Raw genomic sequence first — 7,096 nt, 5'->3', positions numbered from 1 at the left:
GATATCAGCAGCTTTGTTTCTTTTATTCGTTGCCATTGCACTGCCCGGCTCTGAGACCCTGAAGCCACAATCAAAGAGCTGGGCGGCTGCTCTCCGGCAGAGGTGGGGTTAATCAGTGCCTGTGATCCAGTAAGTAAGAGATCACACTGGTTATTATTGGCATTGGATATTCTACTATTGCCTGGAAGCCATTCCGAGTGATTATAATACTGATTACTGGATTTCTGTCCCTGTGATGTATTAGCTGAAAGAAATTTCATATTTATAGAAAATCTCACTATACAGAGCTGCTGCTGCCTTGTGTCCGGGATATGTGTGCAGCATGAGCAGCGTATGTATGACTACCACACTGTACACATATACTTTTATTATGGCAGTCACATGACACACCTGTACTGAGATGGAAACAAATCCCATTGGTCAGAGGAGACAATGACAGGTTATCATTGCTGGAGGTGCTGCATTTACTTCACTCTGTACTTTCTTGGAAATCAGCAAAATCTCCTGAGATCTGAAGTGACTTTGGTGTTCACCCCCCCCAAACAAATAAAATAAATAAATAAATGTAAAAAATAATGATAATAGTAATAATAATAAAATATGTATTATTTGATGAGTTGCAGCTGTGAGTGGATGAGCCCCTGCCGGGTGTTATATGGGGGCTATACCTACCTATTTCATGCACCAACACGTGTCCCCTAATCTCATGGTGATCAGTGCACAGAGGTGACATAAAAGGGGCTTTTCATGGAAATGAGTTGGTGGGAATGCAGCGCTGTTTGGGGCAGGAGACAGCTGATGGGGGTTTCATGTCACGTTAGAAGGGTCTGTGCTCCCATCATAGACTGCCAAGGAGATTGAGATGTCCTGTTAGACAGACGCTGTAATGAATGCTGACAGCTCCTTCACACCAGCCCTCAGTGGAGGAACACACTTACCGATAGGAGCCTCACACGTACTCCGGCCACAATGGGGGCAGGCGATGAAAAGACTGATAGCTGCGGCACACCTGGACTGATCATCAATAACAAGCCACACACAGATCCTCCCAGCCTCCAAGGGGTTAACCAAAGCAGGCAAACAAAACGCATTAACAACTCGAGCAGTGGAGTCACGTGTGATTTTATTGATTGCTGTGGATAAAATAATTATTTCACTTCCAGTGGGCGAGAGCTTAAACTAATTACAGCCAAGTATCAAGAGGCTGCGAGAGAGTTTTTACATAAACTATCGTTTATATTACTCAGTGCATAAATTCCCTGCACAGTGATTGTGAAAATGAGATAGAGAGGGAGGGAAAGAGAAACGGAGGAGTGGGAGAAAGACAGAGGGGGACATGGAGAGAAAGGGGAATGGGAGAGAGAAAGAGTGGGGGAGACAGAGGAAGAGAGAGGAGGGTCAAGGAAACAAAGAAATGAAGACCGGGGAAAAGAAGAGAAAAAGAATGGGGGAGCTTGAGAAAGAAAAAATGGGGAGTGGGAGAAAGAGAAGGGGACATAGGGAGAGGCAGAAGAAGAGAAATGGGCAGTGTGGGATGGAGGTTACATGCACAGATTAAAAAATGGGGGAGACGGGAAGAGAAACTGGGGAGTGTGAGAAAGAGAGAGGGGGTCACACACAGAGAAACAGAGAGAAAAAAACTGGAAAATGGGAGAGTTGGGACAGAGAGAAATAATTAGACAACGGAGCAGAAATTTGGGAGTGAGAGAAAGGGAATTGGACTCATAGGGAGATAAATAGAGGAGGTAAAGAGGAAGAGAAACTGGGGAGTTAAGGAAAGAGAAGGGAAATACAAAGAGTATACGGAAGGGGGAAGACAGGAAGAACAAATGGGCAATGGGAGAAAAAGGAGGCATGGGTGTGAATGAAATGGTATTAGGAGAGAAGAAGCAGGAGAGAAACTTGGGAGGGTAAAGGGGTGACATATGGAAAGAATATAGACAGAAAAAGAGAACTAGAAAAAGTGCTAGAGCAGAGAATCAAAGAGGGAAAAGGAGACACAGAAAGAGAAAGAAAGAAAGAATGAATATGAAAGGAAAGAAGGACGGAAAGAAAGAGAGGGAGGGAGGAGGAAGAAAAGAAGGAAATAAATAAATAATTTCTATTCAGAAAAAAATATTACATTGAATGATTATTATTATTATTTTGCTCCAGTTGAATACGGATGTGTTTTTGTATGGTTGATAGTTTCCATAGGTAAGTACTTTGCATTTCCGTCCAGGCAACAGGTAATGATAACGTAGCCCCCTCTCCCCGGTATAGAAGTGTCTGCTAGCCCGTATTCCCGTCCATTGTTCTAGCCGGGCCGAATCATATCTCCGGAATGAAATCGGAAATATTCAGTAATAAAAGTGGGGAATAGGAGACCCAGCTGACACGGCATTCTACAGGACAATGATGGACTTTTGTGAGCCACAGCCATAATATATTCGTCCATTCTCAGATAAGGCATGAGATGAAATTATTCGCTCCATATTCCATTTTTATTTGTCTTGTGCTGCCATTGTACTTGTGTTGTCCATCTTTTCTCCGGCGCTCCTCGCTGCGCCTCTGCTGAGAGCTATTGACTGATACATTAAAACGTTACTAATTCTATTTGTCAACAATTGTGTCAATAGAAAGACAGCGGAATCTGCGCACCTCATCGGATCTACGTGGGGAAATGAAGAGCTCGCAGGAGGAATCAGTCTATTGACTTTTATAACAATGCAGCATTATACCTGCTATAGAGGTGTCAGGCAACAATGTACTATAGAAACATACTGTGCATGCTGCTTTACAATTTGTTTAACGTTCAGTCTGCAATATAAATATTTCTACCTCGATCTGCCACGGTTTAAAAACAAGCAGATCGATGAGAAAAAAAGTCTTGTTTAATTGAAGAAATGCAATATATCGTGTTGTCTTTGCCAGATCTGTCCTCATATATCGGGGGTAATCGGGTCTCATCCTCCATCTGTCACTTATATTTGATAGAAGTCAAGTAAGTGAGCAGGAACTTTTCCTCTAAGCCACTCACCAAAAATAATATTCTCACCTATAAAAATATTACTACTAATAATAATAATAATAATAGTAATATTATTATTAATAATTATTATTATTATTCAATCGATTATTATTATTATTTTACTTCGACTTTTACAGAATGTCACTCATATTCCAAACCTGGTCAACACATCACTGTTTATAATTCCTAATACATGTTTTTCTATACAAATTTAGATTGTGAGATGTCAACTAAAAGGCAAGAAGCACGTTTAGGATTTTGCAATTGTTTCCTAAATTGTTAATTGAATCAATGTACATTTTATATTTAACTGTTCTGCTTTTTGTAGTCTTGTTCGAATATATATAAAACAATTTTGCCAATCTGGCTTTCTATTGATAGTTCATATTTTTTATATTTTTTGTGGGGCTAATTAATTATTAAATGACGTGTGCACATGAGCAACTGTACCCAAAAATGACGATTATCCATCCTTAAGGTGTTCAGTGCACACACCTACAGTGATATCCTAACAGATACGTTACTTTGGTTTATTTCATCTAAAATGCTGGCTATTTGATCTGTCCTGCGTTCTCCATATATTGTTACCTCTGTACTTCACACTACAAAAAGCTTCTGCTGTAATTATTGTCTGCTCTCCTGTACACCTCTGCGCTGGCTCTGCTGGAATAAGCAAAGCAGAGTATCCATGTAAACGTCGCAGCGCCACCTAGCTGCCATATCGGGAATCGCCACCAGAGGAGGAAAAAAAAGATCAATTCACAGAACACTTGTGATTTTTCAATACTCTTACTTTTCAAAATCAGGCAGCTAATAGGACTCGACATTTAGAAGTAGTCCTTTACCAGGCACTCTAGAAAACATTCTTTTTTTGTCAGCAGTACACACAGGGACTTCACCTAGAAAGATGAAATACAGACGACTGTTCATTTTTATTCAAAGTATAAAAGTCGCTAATAACTCAGGATGCAGTGATCAAAAGGAGTTATTGGATGCCAATATTTCTAGGCAATATAGACTCTGAAATTACATTTTTTTTTCCAGCTAATAAACGAATTATATTAGAGGCTAGAATCGATGCAAATATAAAGGGCAGTAGATAGAGGCCGGTCTATGGGCAGAGTAATTACACTGCGTCACTGCTACATCCAGATATATCTCTATCGCTCTTTTTTTTCCCACTAATAAATCTATTTCCATGGAAGTGAATTCAGCTGGCAGGTTTATTATGAAGAAGAGAGATAATTAGCTTGGATGGCGAGATATCTTAGAAAAAGGAATAAAAAAAAGTTTGCAGTCACAAATCTGAGAGATATTTTGGTGTTGGAATGGTGCAGGATGGCAGTTACATTCCCTGATTTTATTAATATATTTATAATAAAGGTATTTATAAAATATAAATATATTCATATTAATATTAATATTGTATTAATAATGTCAGTAGATTTTTTTAATTGTCACTATAAAATAGAGAAGAGAGATTTATAGATTAAAAGGATGAGGAAAGGAATAAAAGACAAAAACAAAATTACTTTTGCTTAAAAAAAATGGGTTTTCCAATATGTGATAATAAATCTATAGAACTTCAGATGAGTAGTTAGAGGCTAGATAAGGGAAATCTGTGTGTCCTGCAGCTCCTGTAATGAAATAAAAGTCCCATCAGTGTTCGAAGAATTGGCTTTCAAGTCTCCAGTTCTCCAGTTCCTCTTTCCAGACCACGAAGCTGAGTGCAGCCAGCGAATTCCTGAGTTTTTTTGGCACACTCACTCTTGCGTAGGAAGTTGGATGTTGGGATCCCTGCTACATTCATACGAAGAAATGCAAAGCAAATAGGTTGGGTTTGTATTACAACTATGTCATAATGTTTCGCTCATGCAAAACATGTAGCCAGAGGGGATTGCTAATGACTCAAGGTTTGAAGCAATAACACAAGGCAGACACTTGCAAGCCATTAGCACACGGCAGCCACACACTGCAGCTCGCCTAGATATTATTATATAATACGGTTACACAATGCTACAACACAGCTCACTACTAGCATGCCCTCAAATTACACCACAACACCGCCTCACATCACTGCACACAGCACACCAATGAAGGCGCAAACACAGACTGGTTTGTTCAACTTTTTTTTTTTAATTGTTATTCATCGAGCACTGGTTTTTTTTTAAGAAGAAATTAATAAAGTTAAAATAAATAAATAATAAGGAACAAACAGGTAACACATTCACTGAAATGATAAGAGTGATTAAAATGGATTTCGTATTTATTGATTGTATTTAATGTTTGATCCGACAACTCAAAGAAAATAAATAAATATCTTGATGTATACAACACTGTGTTGAATCCCTTGGTGTGCAGCCGATGCTGGGTGTATGGTGTGTGTGCAGACATATCTGTACAACTGTATCTCAATGGACACAATCACCCCTTCCTGGATTACAGCAGCCCCACTGCCAGTCTGCTTTATACATTTGCCTAGATGTCTATTATATACAAAAAAAGGATGAACAAAGAAGATGTAAAGAGCAGATTTTAAATAAAAGAATAGAATATTATAGAATATGTATTGTTTGTTTGGGCTTTTTTTTATTTTAAAGGCAGGACAGTTATTAAATGCACTGCAAGTATTCACTATAACACAGCAAGCTATCTGAAGCCTCTATAAAGATAAGTCCTGGCCAATGCAGAAATATATTACATGTTACAACAATTTCAGTCATGTTCACCTGAAATGAAGTGTTTAATCCATGGCAGATAGTGAGAACCAAAAGGCATATTGAAGACCAATACTGACTGCTGGAATAGGTGAAATGATGAGATAAGGGAAGCTGTAAATGCTTCTGTATGAAATAAAACACTTTCAAGATCATGCCAACCCCCCCAAAAAAAATAATACTCACCCCATATATATCTGTTCACAAACCCACGTCCCTTCACAGTGCTCAGCGTCCCTTCACAGTTTATTAAACCTACACCCTTGGCCTCAATCTCCACTCTATAGTACATAAGGTTTATTTCAAGGTCGGTTGTGTGAAGGAATACATACATGCACTGTAAGCTTTTTGGAAAATATGAATATCACATATTTACAAGGTCATCATTGTTAATATATAGAATACAAGCAGCTGTATATATTTGATGCTTCTCTATATTGCAGCACAGCCATAGGCAGCACAGGCACTGAAGTCACTTTAATTATCATGCGTTACATTTGTAGATTGGAAGATACCACCAGCTTCCAGAAATTGGTCTGAAGTCCGTTTTACTGTACACCTTATCACCCTATAAAACACTGGAATATCACCCATAAAGACATGCAATCTTCCCATGGACCTGTGACGGTTATTCACCCCCGAAAACAAAACAAAAAGAGCGAGCAGGAGCCTCATTCGTGCCAATTAGATGCACAGGTGTGTGTAATGATATACCAAGCACGCCATGTGCATCACACAAAGAGGGGTGCTCCACCAAAAAGAGTCATTTTATTCCTGCCCAGGGAATTTGTGTTCTCACCAAACAGTCAATTAGGTTGAAATTGAAATGTGCACATTCGCTGGGGCTAGCATGCAAAATGTTACCTTAGTAAATCACAACCCAAATAGACAAAATGGGAAAAATGAGAGCACAGGGAAAGAGCGATTGTGCTTTTCAATACTATTACTTTTACTTTTGGGTATCTCATAGGCTTCTTTATGTGGAACGGCGGATTTCAATAAGCAAAGCCAGTACTATATCAATACATATATGCTTATTCTATACGATCATAAAATGAGCAGGCCAAACATTGTTCTAATTAATGCGTTCTAATTCTAAAGCATTAATGAGGGAATTCATTAACAATAAGTGCAGCTTGCAGGTGTCCCCGCACTCCACCTGTGACACATTGAGCATTCAGAGAGTCAGCAGTACCTATATATGGGCTATAGAACCCAATCATGTTTTCTACCAATATGCACTGCCATGCATTCAAGTTAATCAGCAACATGCCTCTCTCTGCACCTTATTTATCTTATTATTCTCAGTCACTCTGCACAAGTTATATATATATATATATATATATATATACACACACACACACAATGG

The sequence above is a fragment of the Nanorana parkeri genome, unplaced genomic scaffold (assembly GCF_000935625.1).
Source record: "Nanorana parkeri isolate BGI_ZX_2015 unplaced genomic scaffold, ASM93562v1 scaffold1056, whole genome shotgun sequence".
Lineage (NCBI taxonomy): Eukaryota > Metazoa > Chordata > Amphibia > Anura > Dicroglossidae > Nanorana > Nanorana parkeri.
The sequence above is the reverse complement of the archived record's forward strand: the minus strand, read 5'-3'. Positions refer to the sequence as shown.